General features: G+C 44.9%; 11 non-coding genes across 11 annotated transcripts; 4 read left to right on the forward strand and 7 right to left on the reverse strand.

Moving 5' to 3' along the window:
* Positions 1-175: 175 nt before the first annotated feature.
* On the reverse strand, positions 176-290 carry LOC132145788 (U5 spliceosomal RNA). Its single transcript, XR_009434554.1, has one exon. It is a non-coding gene; the product is annotated as a U5 spliceosomal RNA (small nuclear RNA).
* A 1,246-nt stretch (positions 291-1,536) lies between these two features.
* On the reverse strand, positions 1,537-1,608 carry trnag-ucc (transfer RNA glycine (anticodon UCC)). The gene has a single exon. It is a non-coding gene; the product is annotated as a tRNA-Gly (tRNA).
* Positions 1,609-1,901: 293 nt separating this feature from the next.
* On the reverse strand, positions 1,902-2,016 carry LOC132146078 (U5 spliceosomal RNA). Its single transcript, XR_009434827.1, has one exon. It is a non-coding gene; the product is annotated as a U5 spliceosomal RNA (small nuclear RNA).
* Positions 2,017-10,419: 8,403 nt separating this feature from the next.
* trnad-guc (transfer RNA aspartic acid (anticodon GUC)) lies at positions 10,420-10,491 on the forward strand. Its single transcript has one exon. It is a non-coding gene; the product is annotated as a tRNA-Asp (tRNA).
* Positions 10,492-10,966: 475 nt separating this feature from the next.
* LOC132146123 (U5 spliceosomal RNA) lies at positions 10,967-11,080 on the reverse strand. The gene has a single exon (XR_009434867.1). It is a non-coding gene; the product is annotated as a U5 spliceosomal RNA (small nuclear RNA).
* A 1,077-nt stretch (positions 11,081-12,157) lies between these two features.
* trnad-guc (transfer RNA aspartic acid (anticodon GUC)) lies at positions 12,158-12,229 on the forward strand. Its single transcript has one exon. It is a non-coding gene; the product is annotated as a tRNA-Asp (tRNA).
* A 468-nt stretch (positions 12,230-12,697) lies between these two features.
* On the reverse strand, positions 12,698-12,812 carry LOC132145789 (U5 spliceosomal RNA). The gene has a single exon (XR_009434555.1). It is a non-coding gene; the product is annotated as a U5 spliceosomal RNA (small nuclear RNA).
* Positions 12,813-13,833: 1,021 nt separating this feature from the next.
* trnad-guc (transfer RNA aspartic acid (anticodon GUC)) lies at positions 13,834-13,905 on the forward strand. Its single transcript has one exon. It is a non-coding gene; the product is annotated as a tRNA-Asp (tRNA).
* A 468-nt stretch (positions 13,906-14,373) lies between these two features.
* LOC132145790 (U5 spliceosomal RNA) lies at positions 14,374-14,488 on the reverse strand. The gene has a single exon (XR_009434556.1). It is a non-coding gene; the product is annotated as a U5 spliceosomal RNA (small nuclear RNA).
* A 1,077-nt stretch (positions 14,489-15,565) lies between these two features.
* On the forward strand, positions 15,566-15,637 carry trnad-guc (transfer RNA aspartic acid (anticodon GUC)). The gene has a single exon. It is a non-coding gene; the product is annotated as a tRNA-Asp (tRNA).
* A 468-nt stretch (positions 15,638-16,105) lies between these two features.
* On the reverse strand, positions 16,106-16,220 carry LOC132146090 (U5 spliceosomal RNA). The gene has a single exon (XR_009434838.1). It is a non-coding gene; the product is annotated as a U5 spliceosomal RNA (small nuclear RNA).
* Positions 16,221-24,573: the final 8,353 nt, after the last annotated feature.

Consider the following 24,573-nt stretch of genomic DNA (forward strand, 5'->3'; position numbering starts at 1 on the left):
GAATTTGCATCCCGTCACGTACAAGAAAGTGCTGCCTTCCCATGCCAGCTAAATAAACACTAAGTGCTGACAGCGCAAACGCAGAGAGTGCAAATACAGACGATGACCAGTGGCACGCACTCCTGCAGCGTGTTGGCGGACGGCCAAATTGATTCTGCTCTTGACATTTCGATGTAGCTCTGCTGTGAGCAGAGCACCCAAAAATACAGGTCACTCGCAAAAGTTCCCCTCCACGGAAATCTTTAGTAAAAGGCGAAAGATTTATGCGACAATGAAGAGAAACTCGAGCTGTGTCTACGACCCCTCGGGCCTGTGCGCTGCCTCTGGTAAACCACTACGCTCGCCAAGGGTCATCAAGGGTGACGACGCCTGCCCACATGCGTTTCGTCAGCCCCCCCCCCCAACTCCAAAAGGGAGGAGTAAAACTCACAAAAGTCCCCTCGGTCCACCAATAACCACAAGCCAAATCAAGGCAATCTCTTTCTCATGCCTCCATCTGAAAAGTTGGAGAAAATCTTATATGAATAAAAGAGTCTTTTAAAGAAATCCCTTATTCCGAGGTCACCGTAGCCACCAGATCCAGTCTGTATCCAGATCAGTGGGCCGCTTCAGTCACCCGGATCCAGTCAGTATCCAGACAAGATGGTTGATCAACACCTAGAAAGGACCTCTATGGCCCTGAAACACCTCTAGCCCTATCGGACAACTAGATGAGCCCCAGATACAGATCCCCTGTAAAGACCTTGTCTCAGACGACCACCAGGACAAGACCACAGGAAACAGATGATTCTTCTGCACAGTCTGACTTTTCTGCAGCCTGGAGCTGATTTGCTGGTTTCTTCTGACCAGAGGGGAACTGTCTCCCCGACTGAGCCTGGTTTCTCACCGGGTTTTTTCTCAATTTTTTCACCGATCGAGTTTTGGTTCCTTGCCTCTGTCGCCTCTGGCAGGCATAGCTGGGGAAACTTCATGTACAGCGATATTGTTGACTTGATTGCAAATTATTGCACAGATACTATTTAAACTGAACTTAGCTGAATGATGACATCACCGATTTCAATGACGAAATGCCTTTAACTGTCATTTTGCTTTATTGACGCACTGTGTTCCTGATTAATGTTGTTCAGTTGCATTGACACAATCCTTTTTGTTTAAAGCGCAATTTAAAAAAAAAAAAAAAGAGTCCAAACAATGACCCCTGCAACGGGTAGTGTTCCAAATGTTATGCGACTTTAGCTAATGATGGGTCCATCTGGAATTTGACGGTGCTAGGGCGGTGTCAGCGTCAGAAAAAGCCATGCATTGTTCAGTTATGTCGGTGCAGTAGCGTCGGATGGGGGAGAAACGGCAGCATGCGCAGCTCCTCGTTAGAATAATGGACAGTATCTCCGCCTGTCACGCGGAAGACCGGGGTTCGATTCCCCGATGGGGAGAGCTAGCTCTTTTCGGCTTCCGAACGATCCATCCAAAAGTTTTGGGAGGAGCCACAGGTCACAGAAGGAGTTCTGCTTCGACATCAGCCCGAGCCAAAGGACATGCGTTGGCCGGGAATCGAACCCAGGTCAACTGCTTGGAAGGCAGCTATGCTCACCACTATACCACCAACGCAGTCAGCAGTCAGCCACTTGCGCCTTCGCTAAGAAGGCTCGAAGTGCACGAGTTGCCGATAGGGCTAGAGGAGCTGATGAGATCTTTGTTTGGACCCGTCACTAAAGAGAGCCTTCCAGAATTTGCATCCCGTCACGTACAAGAAAGTGCTGCCTTCCCATGCCAGCTAAATAAACACTAAGTGCTGACAGCGCAAACGCAGAGAGTGCAAATACAGACTGTGACCAGTGGCACGCCCTCCTGCAGCGTGTTGGCGGACGGCCAAATTGATTCTGCTCTTGACATTTCGATGTAGCTCTGCTGTGAGCAGAGCACCCAAAAATACAGGTCACTCGCAAAGGTTCCCCTCCACGGAAATCTTTAGTAAAAGGCGAAAGATTTATGCGACATGGAAGAGAAACTCGAGCTGTGTCTACGACCCCTCGGGCCTGTGCGCTGCCTCTGGTAAACCACTACGCTCGCCAAGGGTCATCAAGGGTGACGACGCCTGCCCACATGCGTTTCGTCAGCCCCCCCCCCCCAACTCCAAAAGGGAAGAGTAAAACTCACAAAAGTCCCCTCGGTCCACCAATAACCACAAGCCAAATCAAGGCAATCTCTTTCTCATGCCTCCATCTGAAAAGTTGGAGAAAATCTTATATGAATAAAAGAGTCTTTTAAAGAAATCCCTTATTCCGAGGTCACCGTAGCCACCAGATCCAGTCTGTATCCAGATCAGTGGGCTGCTTCAGTCACCCGGATCCAGTCAGTATCCAGACAAGATGGTTGATCAACACCTAGAAAGGACCTCTATGGCCCTGAAACACCTCTAGCCCTATCGGACAACTAGATGAGCCCCAGATACAGATCCCCTGTAAAGACCTTGTCTCAGACGACCACCAGGACAAGACCACAGGAAACAGATGATTCTTCTGCACAGTCTGACTTTTCTGCAGCCTGGAGCTGATTTGCTGGTTTCTTCTGACCAGAGGGGAACTGTCTCCCCGACTGAGCCTGGTTTCTCACCGGGTTTTTTCTCCATTTTTTTCACCGATCGAGTTTTGGTTCCTTGCCTCTGTTGCCTCTGGCAGGCATAGCTGGGGACACTTCATGTACAGCGATATTGTTGACTTGATTGCAAATTATTGCACAGATACTATTTAAACTGAACTTAGCTGAATGATGACATCACCGATTTCAATGACGAAATGCCTTTAACTGTCATTTTGCTTTATTGACGCACTGTTGTGACAGTGCAGTAAACTATACAGCCATGTTTACGTTTACTTTCACTTTCACTTTTAACGGAAAGGGTGGAGTGAGTAATTAATGGCGGAAAGGGAAATGGAGGTGAGGCCTATTTAGTCAGGTGGAAGGAGGACACGTCATCGGGGTATGTTTCGATTCGTGAGAAGGAGAGTGAAGTAAATGGTTACCATGTGGAGTGGAAGGCGGCGTTTGTTTTAACTGAGGCTTCCCGCGCACGCTGTCTGATGCGACGTGTAGTCTGGCGATTCCATAGCGACGCACCTTAAAGATCGGCTGTTGTTGGTGAGCGGTTCACTCTCAAACGAGTCCAAGGCGTTAAACTTCCTTCCTGGAGCCAGACGAGGTCCAACTACACTCTCCAGTTTGTGATTCTGTCCGCCAAAATTGGTCAGTGTGCCCGACGCGCAATCTCACACTACACTCATTCACACGCTATCAGACACACACACATTCCATTCAGATCCGCACATTTGTTTTATTGCTTATTCGTGCTTTTTGATTAAGTTGAATGCCTTATCGTTGATCTTTAAAGTTTTGCATTTTGTTTGAGTATTCAACCACGAAATGTGAATTCAAAATGTTTTTTCCTCTTTCTCTTTTGGTTATATGTAAAGTTTGGCGTGAATATGGACACACGAATCTGCCAGTGTTGACGCCCAGCTAGAGTGTGACCAGTATGACCTGTAATTTCCTTTATAGCGTTTGTGATTGTGTGAACACTGATTTGGAACTGAGAAATTTAACTGTTACGTTAAGAACTATATCTATCTATTTCTTTATTTACTGTTTGTTTGGTTGTTTTTTTCGAAATAAGTATTTTTTTTTATAATGTTTATGGACATTATGCAATAAATTCCAACTTGTTTTGAAATACTTGTTTTTGTATGTAATCAGTGGTTTTCTTTTGCTATCCTGGGTTGTTTGATTTTTGTCAGTTTTAGAAAACTGTCTGGCGCCCGAATTTGTCGTTAAAAAAATAATAATTTAAGTTTAGGGCAGCCACCACCACTGTTACAGAGTGGCGCCCGACAAGGGACTTGAACACAATTGAGTGTGAATACGTGACTACTTGTGAATGTGAATTTGCATTGACTTATTGAATTTAATTTTTTTCTTTACTTGAATTGTTATTTTCTTTTTGTATTTACATTATTGGGAAGTTTTGAATTTTGGAACTTAAGTGTGGGAATCCTTTTTGCTACACCTGTTAATTTTCTCAAACCTGGGAATTTTGAACTTCCTGTTAACCAAATTTTCTTGGTTGCCACACATTTTTTTTTATTTTTTTTTTTTAATATCGTAATGAAGAGCAACTTTAATTGAAACCTATTATCTGACTGCAGTGAGGATTTATTGTGTAATTCGTGACCTCAACGCGATTGGTGATCTGTGACTAATTACCCTGATTTATGCTTTCCAAAAAAAAAAAAAAAAAAAATTTTTTTTTTCTTTTTTGATTGACTTTTTTGACAATTGTTTTGAGACACTTGCTTAATGTTGTGAACTGTGAACTACATTTGTACAATTAAAAGGCAAGGTAAATTATATGAATTAACTGACATACACACTACTGATTTGAAACACTTTTATTGCATCATTTATTGATATTATATTTCCTTTACATAATCATGGCAGAGCACCCTTCCCCACACTCAACCTTTGTCGAAATGGAGGCTCCGGATGTGGCCACCCCTAATTGGCCACCTATGTACCGTCCAGCTCCTCAGGAATCCTATGCTCCAACTTTCTGCCACACGCCCACCCAGTTCAGTCGCATTGTGCAGCCAGGACCACATGTGCAGTTTGTGTCCACACCTTTGGGAGGCAGCATTCCAAATCAACCTTTCCCACGGGAACCAAGACCTCCAGAACCCATGCATTTATGCACTCCATCACCTGGGACATCATCTCCAGCCGCTGCTTCACCAACATTCTTCATCTTCAGGGGTACAGTATGACCTGCCTAGAACTCTCCCAACACCTGGAAGAGAGATTGGTCAACTCACTGCACGAGCACAAGGTAACTGGGACCAGTTGCATGATTTCATGACCAAACAAGAGAAAGCTGTAACTGAACTCACTAATGAATTCAAGTCCAACTCGTCCAGCCATGAGAGCCAGATCACTAAACTCGCTGGAAAGATGGACGAAATCAAGCAACAACTCTCCACTACATTATCTGCAAACAAGCAGCAAGCTGAAACTGAGTCTGATCAGACAATTAAAGCTATGAAAATGATGATGGCTCAGGAACTCCAAAAGGTAGAGAATACCTTAGTGGGAGAAGTGCGCTTTATGGTGCAACAGTTGCAGTCTGAGATTCAACAGGACATTCAATCAGTTCAACAGCACTTTAAGAAGGATTCTAATCAACTGCTGGAAAAAAGTAGTCAATTGACATTACTCACTGACAAATTGTCCACAAACATGAAAGAACTGCAAACTAAAATGGAAGCAAAGTTTGAGAGTCAAGAAAAAAGAATAACTGACCTGAGTGGGAAAAGTATTTCTCTTCATAACCCCTTATCTCAATCACCATCACAAGTGACTCATCCAGCAGCCCCTGCTACTGCTGTTAAAACTGACCACATCAAGCTAACATTTCCCGCATTTGGAAGGCCAGCTGACGACCCAGATCCTTTGTTGTACATAACACGATGTCAAGACTTTCTTGCTGTACATCCTCTAATGGACGCTGATATCTTGGCCACCTTCAGGACAGTTTTATATGGCACTGCACGTGACTGGTGGGAAGTTGCAAGATCATCTGTCACAACATGGAGTGAGTTTCAGTCTGTTTTTCTTGCTGCTTTTCTAGCTGAGGACTATGAAGATGAGTTGGCTGAACGTGTCCGCCATCGGATTCAAGGCGAAAAGGAGTCCATAAGGGATTTTGCTTTCACCTACAGAGCTCTCTGTAAAAGATGGAAACCAAGTTTAACTGAAGCAGACATAGTTAAGATGATCCTTAAAAACATAAAACCTTACCTCGCTAGTCATCTTCGTAGCCATGTAACCACCGTGGAAGAGTTGGTTCGACTGGGTCACCAACTGGAGAAAGACCATGAAACACAGAAGCAGTGTGACAGCAAAGCTGGTTCCAAAACTGTTGTCGCATCACCCAGAGGGATGACTCCTGTCCAACCTGCTGTACAATGTTGGCGATGTAGAGGACTTCACGCACCAGGTACATGCCCTCACTTTACTTCTCCAGCTCAATCAACCCCGTCTTCGGGTTATAAGCCACCTAGCAACAAACGGAATTTCCAGTCACCCAAGCCACCTGGCCAACCTTCCAACAATTCAGTGTCTTCAACAACTATGAAGAATTCTCAAACACCCCCAGGTAAACCCATTTCCACCATTACAGCTAGAAGTACATCATCTACTCCTATCAATCCTGTCAGCGTGCCTCAACAGTTAATTGTGCCTGTTAGTGTTGGCTCATGGAAGGGAAAAGCCATTGTGGACACAGGTGCAAGCTATACCCTTATCCATGAGTTTCTCTGGAAGAACATTGCTCAATCACCCCATGATCTCCAACCCTGGACACTTGGACCTTTGTATCTTGCTAACGGTGAAGCAGAGGTTCCTCTTGGATGGCTGAATGTCTCAATTAATATTCATGACAAAGTATTCACCATACCAGCTGCAGTTCTAGCACCCAGGGCTCTGTCATATTCAGTAGTCCTGGGCCTGGATTTCATCTTCTTTAGTGGTTTACAAATAAGTGTAATCGACAAAAAGTATACTTTCAAATCTACTCCTGATGTGGAACACCCATTCCAACCAGGCTATGCAAGTGTACCTGAGAACAGACCCAGAAAAGGAAAGCAACAAGGTAATACCAACCAGAGTATCTCTCTCTTGAGTTCAATCCCTCCCCCTCAACCCAAATTTACATTCAGCACAGATGACATGGACATAAAAAACTTTATTGACAGTGCAGTAAATGGAGCCCACTTACCGGCTGATGGAAAATGCCAGCTACGTCAAGTCCTGGAGGCCAATCCAGAGGTATGTGCACTCAGACCAGGTCGCACTGATGTTCTCAAACATCGTATTTACCTCACCCAACAAGTACCAATAAAACAACGACCCTATCGCATGTCCCCTGCCAAACAAGCTGTTGTGGAGAAACAACTGGAAGAAATGTTGAGTGCAGGCATTGTGAAACCTTCTCATTCAGGTTGGGCCTCACCTGTCGTCCTTGTCCCAAAAAAAGATGGGAGTCTCCGGTTTTGTGTAGACTACCGTAAGGTAAATGCTGTTAAGGAAAGTGACGCATACCCACTGCCAAACATCGCAGAGATATTGGAATCTCTTTCTGGAGCTGCTATTTTTTCAACCATTGATCTGAATAGCGGTTACTGGCAGGTGACCATGGACCCTGAAAGTACAGCGAAGACAGCATTTATTACACCATTTGGATTATTTCCAGTTTAATGTAATGCCATTTGGATTGAAAAATGCCCCAGCTACCTTCCAAAGATTAATGGAAATGGTTTTGGGCGAACTACGTGGTCACAATTGCTTTGTGTACATAGATGACATTATCATCTATTCCCCAACCATTGAACAGCACTTCCTTGACATCCAGAGTGTCTTATACAAGCTGAAAAAAAGCAGGCCTGACTATCAACCTTAAAAAAAGCAAATTCTGTCTGCAGGAACTAGCGTTCCTAGGCCATGTCGTGAGTATTCAAGGCATCTCTGCTGATTCCAGCAAAGTTGAAGTTATTCGTTCTTACCCAATTCCAAGAAACCTCAAGGAGGTCCAGCGATTCCTTGGTTTAGCCGGGTGGTACCACCGGTTTGTCCCATTCTTTTCCCAGATCGCTGAACCCCTCAATGCCCTGAAGAAGAAGGACAGAGTTTTCCAGTGGACGCCGCAATGTCAGCAGGCTTTTGAGCAGTTGAAAATAAGCTTGATGACACCTCCCATTCTGGGACACCCAAATTTACAGCACCCCTTCATTGTCTAAACAGATGCTAGTGAGACCGGTCTGGGCGCTGTGCTGACACAGAAGGACCATGAGAAAGAGGAAGTCATAGCTTATGCTAGCAGAGCTTTGAACAAAGCTGAAGTGAATTATTCTGCAACGGAAAAAGAATGCTTGGCAGTAGTTTGGGCTCTGGAGAAGTGGCAGCATTATCTGGAACACAAGTTGTTTACTGTTGTTACGGATCACTCTGCACTGCAGTGGGTGATGGGGTCCACCAAGACCTCAAGTCGTTTAATCAGATGGGCCCTACGACTGCAAAGATTCGATTTCATTGTTGAATACCGGAAGGGAAAGCTAAATGTGGCACCTGACGCTCTCTCTCGAATCCCCATCAGAGTGAGTTGCAACTTGTATGCCAGCCACAAGGAGTCAGAGGATCTCCCAATCTCTCTGGATAAGATCTGGGAAGAACATGCATTCGCATTTCATGCGAAATGCCAATGCACAAACGGTTGCTGCCATTTTCAGGAAGGAGATTCTGACCAGATGGGGTGTGCCTGATTTCTTGCTGTCTGATAGGGGTACACAATTTGTTTCGTCTGTATTTAAGGATGTCTGCGAAAAATGGAAGGTAACTCCTAAACTGACAACTGCATACCATCCTCAGACCAACATGACTGAGAGAGTCAACCGCACACTTAAATACATGATAGCGGCATACCTAGATGAAAATCACAACAAGTGGGATCAATATTTATCAGAGTTCAGATTTGCCATCAATTCTGCTGTCCAAGAGACCATAGGGATGACTCCAGCGGAACTGCAACTGGGAAGAAAGCTACAGAGTCCAATGGACAAACTTCTCCGAGGTAAAAATCTCAATCCTGATGTGCCAGCATACGATGTTGTTCATTGTTTAACCCAGCTTCAATCCAAAGCTATGGAAAACAGCAAAAAGGCTCATGTTAGACAAACAAGAAATTACAACAAACACAGACGAGAACTAACATTTAAAAAAGAAGATCGTGTGTGGATAAGGAACTTTCCACAATCTAGTGCAAAAGCTAAATTCACTGCTAAACTAGCAAGTAAATGGAAAGGTCCTTACCGTGTAATAAAACAGCTGGGTCCACTGAATTACCGTGTTGCACTGGAGACTACTGGAGAAGATGTTCGAACAACCCATGTGTGCAATATGAAAATGTGCTACCCGACAGCCGAAGAGTTAGAGTCCCAAAGTAAGGAAAAACTCCTAAAAATATTCCAAGACAACTCTGATGAAGAAGATGAGTTTCTGGGATTTTAACACTCCCAAATAAACAACCATGGGTTGTTTTCTTTCAGGGGGGGAAGAGCGTGTGACAGTGCAGTAAACTATACAGCCATGTTTACGTTTACTTTCACTTTCACTTTTAACGGAAAGGGTGGAGTGAGTAGTTAATGGCGGAAAGGGAAATGGAGGTGAGGCCTATTTAGTCAGGTGGAAGGAGGACACGTCATCGGGGTATGTTTCGATTCGTGAGAAGGAGAGTGAAGGGCGGCGTTTGTTTGAACTGAGGCTTCCCGCACACGCTGTCTGATGCGACGTGGAGTCTGGCGATTCCATAGCGACGCACCTTAAAGATCGGCTGTTGTTGGTGAGCGGTTCACTCTCAAACGAGTCCAAGGCGTTAAACTTCCTTCCTGGAGCCAGACGAGGTCCAACTACACTCTCCAGTTTGCGATTCTGTCCGCCAAAATTGGTCAGTGTGCCCGACGCGCAATCTCACACTACACTCATTCACACGCTATCAGACACACACACATTCCATTCAGATCCGCACATTTGTTTTATTGCTTATTCGTGCTTTTTGATTAAGTTGAATGCCTTATCGTTGATCTTTAAAGTTTTGCATTTTGTTTGAGTATTCAACCACGAAATGTAAATTCAAAATGTTTTTTCCTCTTTCTCTTTTGGTTATATGTAAAGTTTGGCGTGAATATGGACACACGAATCTGCCAGTGTTGACGCCCAGCTAGAGTGTGACCAGTATGACCTGGGATTTCCTTTATAGCGTTTGTGATTGTGTGAACACTGATTTGGAACTGAGAAATGTAACTGTTACGTTAAGAACTATATCTATCTATTTCTTTATTTACTATTTGTTTGGTTGTTTTTTTCGAAATAAGTATTTTTTTTTTATAATGTTTATGGACATTATGCAATAAATTCCAACTTGTTTTGAAATACTTGTTTTTGTATGTAATCAGTGGTTTTCTTTTGCTATCCTGGGTTGTTTGATTTTTGTCAGTTTTAGAAAACTGTCTGGCGCCCGAATTTGTCTTTAAAAAAATAATAATTTAAGTTTAGGGCAGCCACCGCCACTGTTACACTGTGTTCCTAATTAATGTTGTTCAGTTGCATTGACACAATCCTTTTTGTTTAAAGCGCAATTAAAAAAAAAAAATAGTCCAAACAATGACCCCTGCAACGGGTAGTGTTCCAAATTTAGCTAATGATGGGTCCATCCGGAATTTGACGGTGCTAGGGCTGTGTCAGCGTCAGAAAAAGCCATGCATTGTTCAGTTATGTCGGTGCAGGAGCGTCGGTTGGGGGAGAAACGGCAGCATGCGCAGCTCCTCGTTAGTATAGTGGACAGTATCTCCGCCTGTCACGCGGAAGACCGGGGTTCGATTCCCCGACGGGGAGAGCTAGCTCTTTTCGGCTTCCGAACGATCCATCCAAAAGTTTTGGGAGGAGCCACAGGTCACAGAAGGAGTTCTGCTTCGACATCAGCCCGAGCCAAAGGACATGCGTTGGCTGGGAATCGAACCCGGGTCAACTGCTTGGAAGGCAGCTATGCTCACCACTATACCACCAACTGAGTCAGCAGTCAGCAGTCAGCCACTTGCGCCGTCGCTAAGAAGGCTCAAAGTGCACGAGTCGCCGATAGGGCTAGAGGAGCTGATGAGATCTTTGTTTGGACCCATCACTAAAGAGAGCCTTCCAGAATTTGCATCCCGTCACGTACAAGAAAGTGCTGCATTCCCATGCCAGCTAAATAAACACTAAGTGCTGACAGCGCAAACGCAGAGAGTGCAAATACAGACGATGACCAGTGGCACGCCCTCCTGCAGCGTGTTGGCGGACGGCCAAATTGATTCTGCTCTTGACATTTCGATGTAGCTCTGCTGTGAGCAGAGCACCCAAAAATACAGGTCACTCGCAAAAGTTCCCCTCCTTTTAATCTTTAGTAAAAGGCGAAAGATTTATGCGACAATGAAGAGAAACTCGAGCTGTGTCTACGACCCCTCGGGCCTGTGCGCTGGCTCTGGTAAACCACTACGCTCGCCAAGGGTCATCAAGGGTGACGACGCCTGCCCACATGCGTTTCGTCAGCCCCCCCCCCAACTCCAAAAGGGAGGAGTAAAACTCACAAAAGTCCCCTCAGTCCACCAATAACCACAAGCCAAATCAAGGCAATCTCTTTCTCATGCCTCCATCTGAAAAGTTGGAGAAAATCTTATATGAATAAAAGAGTCTTTTAAAGAAATCCCTTATTCCGAGGTCACCGTAGCCACCAGATCCAGTCTGTATCCAGATCAGTGGGCCGCTTCAGTCACCCGGATCCAGTCAGTATCCAGACAAGATGGTTGATCAACACCTAGAAAGGACCTCTATGGCCCTGAAACACCTCTAGCCCTATCGGACAACTAGATGAGCCCCAGATACAGATCCCCTGTAAAGACCTTGTCTCAGACGACCACCAGGACAAGACCACAGGAAACAGATGATTCTTCTGCACAGTCTGACTTTTCTGCAGCCTGGAGCTGATTTGCTGGTTTCTTCTGACCAGAGGGGAACTGTCTCCCCGACTGAGCCTGGTTTCTCACCGGGTTTTTTCTCCATTTTTTCACCGATCGAGTTTTGGTTCCTTGCCTCTGTCGCCTCTGGCAGGCATAGCTGGGGACACTTCATGTACAGCGATATCGTTGACTTGATTGCAAATTATTGCACAGATACTATTTAAACTGAACTTAGCTGAATGATGACATCACCGATTTCAATGACGAAATGCTTTTAACTGTCATTTTGCTTAATTGACGCACTGTGTTCCTAATTAATGTTGTTCGGTTGCATTGACACAATCCTTTTTGTTTAAAGCGCAATTTAAAAAAAAATATATAAAAAAAAGAGTCCAAACAATGACCCCTGCAACGGGTAGTGTTCCAAATGTTATGCGACTTTAGCTAATGATGGGTCCATCCGGAATTTGACGGTGCTAGGGCTGTGTCAGCGTCAGAAAAAGCCATGCATTGTTCAGTTATGTCGGTGCAGTAGCGTCGGTTTGGGGAGAAACGGCAGCATGCGCAGCTCCTCGTTAGTATAGTGGACAGTATCTCCGCCTGTCACGCGGAAGACCGGGGTTCGATTCCCCGACGGGGAGATCAAGCTCTTTTCGGCTTCCGAACGATCCATCCAAAAGTTTTGGGAGGAGCCACAGGTCACAGAAGGAGTTCTGCTTTGACATCAGTCCGAGCCAAAGGACATGCGTTGGCCGGGAATCGAAGCCGGGTCAACTGCTTGGAAGGCAGCTATGCTCACCACTATACCACCAACGCAGTCAGCAGTCAGCCACTTGCGCCGTCGCTAAGAAGGCTCGAACTGCACGAGTCGCCGATAGGGCTAGAGGAGCTGATGAGATCTTTGTTTGGAACCGTCACTAAAGAGAGCCTTCCAGAATTTGCATCCCGTCACGTACAAGAAAGTGCTGCCTTCCCATGCCAGCTAAATAAACACTAAGTGCTGACAGCGCAAACGCAGAGAGTGCAAATACAGACGATGACCAGTGGCACGCCCTCCTGCAGCGTGTTGGCGGACGGCCAAATTGATTCTGCTCTTGACATTTCGATGTAGCTCTGCTGTGAGCAGAGCACCCAAAAATACAGGTCACTCGCAAAAGTTCCCCTCCACGGAAATCTTTAGTAAAAGGCGAAAGATTTATGCGACAATGAAGAGAAACTCGAGCTGTGTCTACGACCCCTCGGGGCTGTGCGCTGCCTCTGGTAAACCACTACGCTCGCCAAGGGTCATCAACGGTGACGACGCCTGCCCACATGCGTTTCGTCAGCCCCCCCCCCCCCCCCCCCCCCACTCCAAAAGGGAGGAGTAAAACTCACAAAAGTCCCCTCGGTCCACCAATAACCACTAGCCAAATCAAGGCAATCTCTTTCTCATGCCTCCATCTGAAAAGTTGGAGAAAATCTTATATGAATAAAATAGTCTTTTAAAGAAATCCCTTATTCCGAGGTCACCGTAGCCACCAGATCCAGTCTGTATCCAGATCAGTGGGCCGCTTCAGTCACCCGGATCCAGTCAGTATCCAGACAAGATGGTTGATCAACACCTAGAAAGGACCTCTATGGCCCTGAAACACCTCTAGCCCTATCGGACAACTAGATGAGCCCCAGATACAGATCCCCTGTAAAAACCTTGTCTCAGACGACCACCAGGACAAGACCACAGGAAACAGATGATTCTTCTGCACAGTCTGACTTTTCTGCAGTCTGGAGCTGATTTGCTGGTTTCTTCTGACCAGAGGAGAACTGTCTCCCCGACTGAGCCTGGTTTCTCACCGGGTTTTTTCTCCATTTTTTCACCGATCGAGTTTTGGTTCCTTTGGTTCCTCCTTTGGTTCCAGATATATTTAAACTGAACTTAGCTGAATGATGACATCACCGATTTCAATGACGAAATGCCTTTAACTGTCATTTTGCTTTATTGACGCACTGTGTTCCTAATTAATGTTGTTCAGTTGCATTGACACAATCCTTTTTGTTTAAAGCGCAATTTAAAAAAAAAAAAAAAAAGAGTCCAAACAATGACCCCTGCAACGGGTAGTGTTCCAAATGTTATGCGACTTTAGCTAATGATGGGTCCATCCGGAATTTGACGGTGCTAGGGCTGTGTCAGCGTCAGAAAAAGCCATGCATTGTTCAGTTATGTCGGTGCAGTAGCGTCGGTTGGGGGAGAAACGGCAGCATGCGCAGCTCCTCGTTAGTATAGTGGACAGTATCTCCGCCTGTCACGCGGAAGACCGGGGTTCGATTCCCCGACGGGGAGAGCAAGCTCTTTTCGGCTTCCGAACGATCCATCCAAAAGTTTTGGGAGGAGCCACAGGTCACAGAAGGAGTTCTGCTTTGACATCAGTCCGAGCCAAAGGACATGCGTTGGCCGGGAATCGAAGCCGGGTCAACTGCTTGGAAGGCAGCTATGCTCACCACTATACCACCAACGCAGTCAGCAGTCAGCCACTTGCGCCGTCGCTAAGAAGGCTCGAACTGCACGAGTCGCCGATAGGGCTAGAGGAGCTGATGAGATCTTTGTTTGGACCCGTCACTAAAGAGAGCCTTCCAGAATTTGCATCCCGTCACGTACAAGAAAGTGCTGCCTTCCCATGCCAGCTAAATAAACACTAAGTGCTGACAGCGCAAACGCAGAGAGTGCAAATACAGACGATGACCAGTGGCACGCCCTCCTGCAGCGTGTTGGCGGACGGCCAAATTGATTCTGCTCTTGACATTTCGATGTAGCTCTGCTGTGAGCAGAGCACCCAAAAATACAGGTCACTCGCAAAAGTTCCCCTCCACGGAAATCTTTAGTAAAAGGCGAAAGATTTATGCGACAATGAAGAGAAACTCGAGCTGTGTCTACGACCCCTCGGGCCTGTGCGCTGCCTCTGGTAAACCACTACGCTCCCCAAGGGTCATCAAGGGTGACGACGCCTGCCCACATGCGTTTCGTCAGCCCCCCCCCCCCACTACAAAAGGGAGGAGTAAAACTCACAAAAGTCCCCTCGGTCCACCAATAACCACAAGCCAAATCAAGGCAATCTCTTTCTCATGCCTCCATCTGAAAAGTTGGAGAAAATCTTATATGAATAAAAGAGTCTTTTAAAGAAATCCCTTATTCCGAGGTCACCGTAGCCACCAGATCCAGTCTGTATCCAGATCAGTGGGCCGCTTCAGTCACCCGGATCCAGTCAGTATCCAGACAAGATGGTTGATCAACACCTAGAAAGGAGCTCTATGGCCCTGAAACACCTCTAGCCCTATCGGACAACTAGATGAGCCCCAGATACAGATCCCCTGTAAAGACCTTGTCTCAGACGACCACCAGGACAAGACCACAGGAAACAGATGATTCTTCTGCACAGTCTGACTTTTCTGCAGCCTGGAGCTGATTTGCTGGTTTCTTCTGACCAGAGGAGAACTGTCTCCCCAACTGAGCCTGGTTTCTCACCGGGTTTTTTCTCCATTTTTTCACCGATCGAGTTTTGGTTCCTTGCCTCTGTCGCCTCTGGCAGGCATAGCTGGGGACACTTCATGTACAGCGATATCGTTGACTTGATTGCAAATTATTGCACAGATACTATTTAAACTGAACTTAGCTGAATGATGACATCACCGATTTCAATGACGAAATGCCTTTAACTTTCATTTTGCTTTATTGACAAACTGTGTTCCTAATTAATGTTGTTCAGTTGCATTGACACAATCATTTTTGTTTAAAGCGCAATTAAAAAAAAATAAATAAAAAAAAGAGTCCAAACAATGACCCCTGCAACGGGTAGTGTTCCAAATGTTATGCGACTTTAGCTAATGATGGGTCCATCCGGAATTTGACGGTGCTAGGGCTGTGTCAGCGTCAGAAAAAGCCATGCATTGTTCAGTTATGTCGGTGCAGTAGCGTCGGTTGGGGGAGAAACGGCAGCATGCGCAGCTCCTCGTTAGTATAGTGGACAGTATCTCCGCCTGTCACGCGGAAGACCGGGGTTCGATTCCCCGACGGGGAGAGCTAGCTCTTTTCGGCTTCCGAACGATCCATCCAAAAGTTTTGGGAGGAGCCACAGGTCATAGAAGGAGTTCTGCTTCGACATCAGCCCGAGCCAAAGGACATGCGTTGGCCGGGAATCGAACCCGGGTCAACTGCTTTGAAGGCAGCTATGCTCACCACTATACCACCAACGCAGTCAGCAGTCAGCCACTTGCGCCGTCGCTAAGAAGGCTCGAAGTGCACGAGTCGCCGATAGGGCTAGAGGAGCTGATGAGATCTTTGTTTGGACCCGTCACTAAAGAGAGCCTTCCAGAATTTGCATCCCGTCACGTACAAGAAAGTGCTGCCTTCCCATGCCAGTTAAATAAACACTAAGTGCTGAAAGCGCAAACGCAGAGAGTGCAAATAAAGACGATGACCAGTGGCACGCCCTCCTGCAGCGTGTTGGCAGACGGCCAAATTGATTCTGCTCTTGACATTTCGATGTAGCTCTGCTGTGAGCAGAGCACCCAAAAATACAGGTCACTCGCAAAAGTTCCCCTCCACGGAAATCTTTAGTAAAAGGCGAAAGATTTATGCGATAATGAAGAGAAACTCGAGCTGTGTCTATGACCCCTCGGGCCTGTGGGCTGCCTCTGGTAAACCACTACGCTCGCCAAGGGTCATCAAGGGTGACGACGCCTGCCCACATGCGTTTCGTCAGCCCCCCCCCACTCCAAAAGGGAGGAGTAAAACTCACAAAAGTCCCCTCGGTCCACCAATAACCACAAGCCAAATCAAGGCAATCTCTTTCTCATGCCTCCATCTGAAAAGTTGGAGAAAATCTTATATGAATAAAAGAGTCTTTTAAAGAAATCCCTTATTCCGAGGTCACCGTAGCCACCAGATCCAGTCTGTATCCAGATCAGTGGGCCGCTTCAGTCACCCGGATCCAGTCAGTATCCAGACAAGATGGTTGATCAACACCTAGAAAGACCTCTATGGCCCTGAAACACCTCTAGCCCTATCGGACAACTAGATGAGCCCCAGATACAGATCCCCTGTAAAGACCTTGTCTCAGACGACCACCAGGACAAGACCACAGGAAACAGATGATTCTTCTGCACAGTCTGACTTTTCTGCAGCCTGGAGCTGATTTGCTTGTTTCTTCTGACCAGAGGGGAACTGTCTCCCCGACTGAGCCTGGTTTCTCACCGGGTTTTTTCTCCATTTTTTCACCGATCGAGTTTTGGTTCCTTGCCTCTGTTGCCTCTGGCAGGCATAGCTGGGGACACTTCATGTACAGCGATATTGTTGACTTGATTGCAAATTATTGCACAGATACTATTTAAACTGAACTTAGCTGAATGATGACATCACCGATTTCAATGACGAAATGCCTTTAACTGTCATTTTGCTTTATTGACGCACTGTTGTGACAGTGCAGTAAACTATACAGCCATGTTTACGTTTACTTTCACTTTCACTTTTAACGGAAAGGGTGGAGTGAGTAATTAATGGCGGAAAGGGAAATGGAGGTGAGGCCTATTTAGTCAGGTGGAAGGAGGACACGTCATCGGGGTATGTTTCGATTCGTGAGAAGGAGAGTGAAGTAAATGGTTACCATGTGGAGTGGAAGGCGGCGTTTGTTTTAACTGAGGCTTCCCGCGCACGCTGTCTGATGCGACGTGTAGTCTGGCGATTCCATAGCGACGCACCTTAAAGATCGGCTGTTGTTGGTGAGCGGTTCACTCTCAAACGAGTCCAAGGCGTTAAACTTCCTTCCTGGAGCCAGACGAGGTCCAACTACACTCTCCAGTTTGTGATTCTGTCCGCCAAAATTGGTCAGTGTGCCCGACGCGCAATCTCACACTACACTCATTCACACGCTATCAGACACACACACATTCCATTCAGATCCGCACATTTGTTTTATTGCTTATTCGTGCTTTTTGATTAAGTTGAATGCCTTATCGTTGATCTTTAAAGTTTTGCATTTTGTTTGAGTATTCAACCACGAAATGTGAATTCAAAATGTTTTTTCCTCTTTCTCTTTTGGTTATATGTAAAGTTTGGCGTGAATATGGACACACGAATCTGCCAGTGTTGACGCCCAGCTAGAGTGTGACCAGTATGACCTGTAATTTCCTTTATAGCGTTTGTGATTGTGTGAACACTGATTTGGAACTGAGAAATTTAACTGTTACGTTAAGAACTATATCTATCTATTTCTTTATTTACTGTTTGTTTGGTTGTTTTTTTCGAAATAAGTATTTTTTTTTATAATGTTTATGGACATTATGCAATAAATTCCAACTTGTTTTGAAATACTTGTTTTTGTATGTAATCAGTGGTTTTCTTTTGCTATCCTGGGTTGTTTGATTTTTGTCAGTTTTAGAAAACTGTCTGGCGCCCGAATTTGTCGTTAAAAAAATAATAATTTAAGTTTAGGGCAGCCACCACCACTGTTACAGAGTGGCGCCCGACAAGGGACTTGAACACAATTGAGTGTGAATACGTGACTACTTGTGAATGTGAATTTGCATTGACTTATTGAATTTAATTTTTTTCTTTACTTGAATTGTTATTTTCTTTTTGTATTTACATTATTGGGAAGTTTTGAATTTTGGAACTTAAGTGTGGGAATCCTTTTTGCTACACCTGTTAATTTTCTCAAACCTGGGAATTTTGAACTTCCTGTTAACCAAATTTTCTTGGTTGCCACACATTTTTTTTTATTTTTTTTTTTTAATATCGTAATGAAGAGCAACTTTAATTGAAACCTATTATCTGACTGCAGTGAGGATTTATTGTGTAATTCGTGACCTCAACGCGATTGGTGATCTGTGACTAATTACCCTGATTTATGCTTTCCAAAAAAAAAAAAAAAAAAAATTTTTTTTTTCTTTTTTGATTGACTTTTTTGACAATTGTTTTGAGACACTTGCTTAATGTTGTGAACTGTGAACTACATTTGTACAATTAAAAGGCAAGGTAAATTATATGAATTAACTGACATACACACTACTGATTTGAAACACTTTTATTGCATCATTTATTGATATTATATTTCCTTTACATAATCATGGCAGAGCACCCTTCCCCACACTCAACCTTTGTCGAAATGGAGGCTCCGGATGTGGCCACCCCTAATTGGCCACCTATGTACCGTCCAGCTCCTCAGGAATCCTATGCTCCAACTTTCTGCCACACGCCCACCCAGTTCAGTCGCATTGTGCAGCCAGGACCACATGTGCAGTTTGTGTCCACACCTTTGGGAGGCAGCATTCCAAATCAACCTTTCCCACGGGAACCAAGACCTCCAGAACCCATGCATTTATGCACTCCATCACCTGGGACATCATCTCCAGCCGCTGCTTCACCAACATTCTTCATCTTCAGGGGTACAGTATGACCTGCCTAGAACTCTCCCAACACCTGGAAGAGAGATTGGTCAACTCACTGCACGAGCACAAGGTAACTGGGACCAGTTGCATGATTTCATGACCAAACAAGAGAAAGCTGTAACTGAACTCACTAATGAATTCAAGTCCAACTCGTCCAGCCATGAGAGCCAGATCACTAAACTCGCTGGAAAGATGGACGAAATCAAGCAACAACTCTCCACTACATTATCTGCAAACAAGCAGCAAGCTGAAACTGAGTCTGATCAGACAATTAAAGCTATGAAAATGATGATGGCTCAGGAACTCCAAAAGGTAGAGAATACCTTAGTGGGAGAAGTGCGCTTTATGGTGCAACAGTTGCAGTCTGAGATTCAACAGGACATTCAATCAGTTCAACAGCACTTTAAGAAGGATTCTAATCAACTGCTGGAAAAAAGTAGTCAATTGACATTACTCACTGACAAATTGTCCACAAACATGAAAGAACTGCAAACTAAAATGGAAGCAAAGTTTGAGAGTCAAGAAAAAAGAATAACTGACCTGAGTGGGAAAAGTATTTCTCTTCATAACCCCTTATCTCAATCACCATCACAAGTGACTCATCCAGCAGCCCCTGCTACTGCTGTTAAAACTGACCACATCAAGCTAACATTTCCCGCATTTGGAAGGCCAGCTGACGACCCAGATCCTTTGTTGTACATAACACGATGTCAAGACTTTCTTGCTGTACATCCTCTAATGGACGCTGATATCTTGGCCACCTTCAGGACAGTTTTATATGGCACTGCACGTGACTGGTGGGAAGTTGCAAGATCATCTGTCACAACATGGAGTGAGTTTCAGTCTGTTTTTCTTGCTGCTTTTCTAGCTGAGGACTATGAAGATGAGTTGGCTGAACGTGTCCGCCATCGGATTCAAGGCGAAAAGGAGTCCATAAGGGATTTTGCTTTCACCTACAGAGCTCTCTGTAAAAGATGGAAACCAAGTTTAACTGAAGCAGACATAGTTAAGATGATCCTTAAAAACATAAAACCTTACCTCGCTAGTCATCTTCGTAGCCATGTAACCACCGTGGAAGAGTTGGTTCGACTGGGTCACCAACTGGAGAAAGACCATGAAACACAGAAGCAGTGTGACAGCAAAGCTGGTTCCAAAACTGTTGTCGCATCACCCAGAGGGATGACTCCTGTCCAACCTGCTGTACAATGTTGGCGATGTAGAGGACTTCACGCACCAGGTACATGCCCTCACTTTACTTCTCCAGCTCAATCAACCCCGTCTTCGGGTTATAAGCCACCTAGCAACAAACGGAATTTCCAGTCACCCAAGCCACCTGGCCAACCTTCCAACAATTCAGTGTCTTCAACAACTATGAAGAATTCTCAAACACCCCCAGGTAAACCCATTTCCACCATTACAGCTAGAAGTACATCATCTACTCCTATCAATCCTGTCAGCGTGCCTCAACAGTTAATTGTGCCTGTTAGTGTTGGCTCATGGAAGGGAAAAGCCATTGTGGACACAGGTGCAAGCTATACCCTTATCCATGAGTTTCTCTGGAAGAACATTGCTCAATCACCCCATGATCTCCAACCCTGGACACTTGGACCTTTGTATCTTGCTAACGGTGAAGCAGAGGTTCCTCTTGGATGGCTGAATGTCTCAATTAATATTCATGACAAAGTATTCACCATACCAGCTGCAGTTCTAGCACCCAGGGCTCTGTCATATTCAGTAGTCCTGGGCCTGGATTTCATCTTCTTTAGTGGTTTACAAATAAGTGTAATCGACAAAAAGTATACTTTCAAATCTACTCCTGATGTGGAACACCCATTCCAACCAGGCTATGCAAGTGTACCTGAGAACAGACCCAGAAAAGGAAAGCAACAAGGTAATACCAACCAGAGTATCTCTCTCTTGAGTTCAATCCCTCCCCCTCAACCCAAATTTACATTCAGCACAGATGACATGGACATAAAAAACTTTATTGACAGTGCAGTAAATGGAGCCCACTTACCGGCTGATGGAAAATGCCAGCTACGTCAAGTCCTGGAGGCCAATCCAGAGGTATGTGCACTCAGACCAGGTCGCACTGATGTTCTCAAACATCGTATTTACCTCACCCAACAAGTACCAATAAAACAACGACCCTATCGCATGTCCCCTGCCAAACAAGCTGTTGTGGAGAAACAACTGGAAGAAATGTTGAGTGCAGGCATTGTGAAACCTTCTCATTCAGGTTGGGCCTCACCTGTCGTCCTTGTCCCAAAAAAAGATGGGAGTCTCCGGTTTTGTGTAGACTACCGTAAGGTAAATGCTGTTAAGGAAAGTGACGCATACCCACTGCCAAACATCGCAGAGATATTGGAATCTCTTTCTGGAGCTGCTATTTTTTCAACCATTGATCTGAATAGCGGTTACTGGCAGGTGACCATGGACCCTGAAAGTACAGCGAAGACAGCATTTATTACACCATTTGGATTATTTCCAGTTTAATGTAATGCCATTTGGATTGAAAAATGCCCCAGCTACCTTCCAAAGATTAATGGAAATGGTTTTGGGCGAACTACGTGGTCACAATTGCTTTGTGTACATAGATGACATTATCATCTATTCCCCAACCATTGAACAGCACTTCCTTGACATCCAGAGTGTCTTATACAAGCTGAAAAAAAGCAGGCCTGACTATCAACCTTAAAAAAAGCAAATTCTGTCTGCAGGAACTAGCGTTCCTAGGCCATGTCGTGAGTATTCAAGGCATCTCTGCTGATTCCAGCAAAGTTGAAGTTATTCGTTCTTACCCAATTCCAAGAAACCTCAAGGAGGTCCAGCGATTCCTTGGTTTAGCCGGGTGGTACCACCGGTTTGTCCCATTCTTTTCCCAGATCGCTGAACCCCTCAATGCCCTGAAGAAGAAGGACAGAGTTTTCCAGTGGACGCCGCAATGTCAGCAGGCTTTTGAGCAGTTGAAAATAAGCTTGATGACACCTCCCATTCTGGGACACCCAAATTTACAGCACCCCTTCATTGTCTAAACAGATGCTAGTGAGACCGGTCTGGGCGCTGTGCTGACACAGAAGGACCATGAGAAAGAGGAAGTCATAGCTTATGCTAGCAGAGCTTTGAACAAAGCTGAAGTGAATTATTCTGCAACGGAAAAAGAATGCTTGGCAGTAGTTTGGGCTCTGGAGAAGTGGCAGCATTATCTGGAACACAAGTTGTTTACTGTTGTTATGGATCACTCTGCACTGCAGTGGGTGATGGGGTCCACCAAGACCTCAAGTCGTTTAATCAGATGGGCCCTACGACTGCAAAGATTCGATTTCATTGTTGAATACCGGAAGGGAAAGCTAAATGTGGCACCTGACGCTCTCTCTCGAATCCCCATCAGAGTGAGTTGCAACTTGTATGCCAGCCACAAGGAGTCAGAGGATCTCCCAATCTCTCTGGATAAGATCTGGGAAGAACATGCATTCGCATTTCATGCGAAATGCCAATGCACAAACGGTTGCTGCCATTTTCAGGAAGGAGATTCTGACCAGATGGGGTGTGCCTGATTTCTTGCTGTCTGATAGGGGTACACAATTTGTTTCGTCTGTATTTAAGGATGTCTGCGAAAAATGGAAGGTAACTCCTAAACTGACAACTGCATACCATCCTCAGACCAACATGACTGAGAGAGTCAACCGCACACTTAAATACATGATAGCGGCATACCTAGATGAAAATCACAACAAGTGGGATCAATATTTATCAGAGTTCAGATTTGCCATCAATTCTGCTGTCCAAGAGACCATAGGGATGACTCCAGCGGAACTGCAACTGGGAAGAAAGCTACAGAGTCCAATGGACAAACTTCTCCGAGGTAAATATCTCAATCCTGATGTGCCAGCATACGATGTTGTTCATTGTTTAACCCAGCTTCAATCCAAAGCTATGGAAAACAGCAAAAAGGCTCATGTTAGACAAACAAGAAATTACAACAAACACAGACGAGAACTAACATTTAAAAAAGAAGATCGTGTGTGGATAAGGAACTTTCCACAATCTAGTGCAAAAGCTAAATTCACTGCTAAACTAGCAAGTAAATGGAAAGGTCCTTACCGTGTAATAAAACAGCTGGGTCCACTGAATTACCGTGTTGCACTGGAGACTACTGGAGAAGATGTTCGAACAACCCATGTGTGCAATATGAAAATGTGCTACCCGACAGCCGAAGAGTTAGAGTCCCAAAGTAAGGAAAAACTCCTAAAAATATTCCAAGACAACTCTGATGAAGAAGATGAGTTTCTGGGATTTTAACACTCCCAAATAAACAACCATGGGTTGTTTTCTTTCAGGGGGGGAAGAGCGTGTGACAGTGCAGTAAACTATACAGCCATGTTTACGTTTACTTTCACTTTCACTTTTAACGGAAAGGGTGGAGTGAGTAGTTAATGGCGGAAAGGGAAATGGAGGTGAGGCCTATTTAGTCAGGTGGAAGGAGGACACGTCATCGGGGTATGTTTCGATTCGTGAGAAGGAGAGTGAAGGGCGGCGTTTGTTTGAACTGAGGCTTCCCGCACACGCTGTCTGATGCGACGTGGAGTCTGGCGATTCCATAGCGACGCACCTTAAAGATCGGCTGTTGTTGGTGAGCGGTTCACTCTCAAACGAGTCCAAGGCGTTAAACTTCCTTCCTGGAGCCAGACGAGGTCCAACTACACTCTCCAGTTTGCGATTCTGTCCGCCAAAATTGGTCAGTGTGCCCGACGCGCAATCTCACACTACACTCATTCACACGCTATCAGACACACACACATTCCATTCAGATCCGCACATTTGTTTTATTGCTTATTCGTGCTTTTTGATTAAGTTGAATGCCTTATCGTTGATCTTTAAAGTTTTGCATTTTGTTTGAGTATTCAACCACGAAATGTAAATTCAAAATGTTTTTTCCTCTTTCTCTTTTGGTTATATGTAAAGTTTGGCGTGAATATGGACACACGAATCTGCCAGTGTTGACGCCCAGCTAGAGTGTGACCAGTATGACCTGGGATTTCCTTTATAGCGTTTGTGATTGTGTGAACACTGATTTGGAACTGAGAAATGTAACTGTTACGTTAAGAACTATATCTATCTATTTCTTTATTTACTATTTGTTTGGTTGTTTTTTTCGAAATAAGTATTTTTTTTTATAATGTTTATGGACATTATGCAATAAATTCCAACTTGTTTTGAAATACTTGTTTTTGTATGTAATCAGTGGTTTTCTTTTGCTATCCTGGGTTGTTTGATTTTTGTCAGTTTTAGAAAACTGTCTGGCGCCCGAATTTGTCTTTAAAAAAATAATAATTTAAGTTTAGGGCAGCCACCGCCACTGTTACACTGTGTTCCTAATTAATGTTGTTCAGTTGCATTGACACAATCCTTTTTGTTTAAAGCGCAATTAAAAAAAAAAAATAGTCCAAACAATGACCCCTGCAACGGGTAGTGTTCCAAATTTAGCTAATGATGGGTCCATCCGGAATTTGACGGTGCTAGGGCTGTGTCAGCGTCAGAAAAAGCCATGCATTGTTCAGTTATGTCG

The sequence above is a fragment of the Carassius carassius genome, chromosome 8 (assembly GCF_963082965.1).
Source record: "Carassius carassius chromosome 8, fCarCar2.1, whole genome shotgun sequence".
NCBI lineage: Eukaryota > Metazoa > Chordata > Actinopteri > Cypriniformes > Cyprinidae > Carassius > Carassius carassius.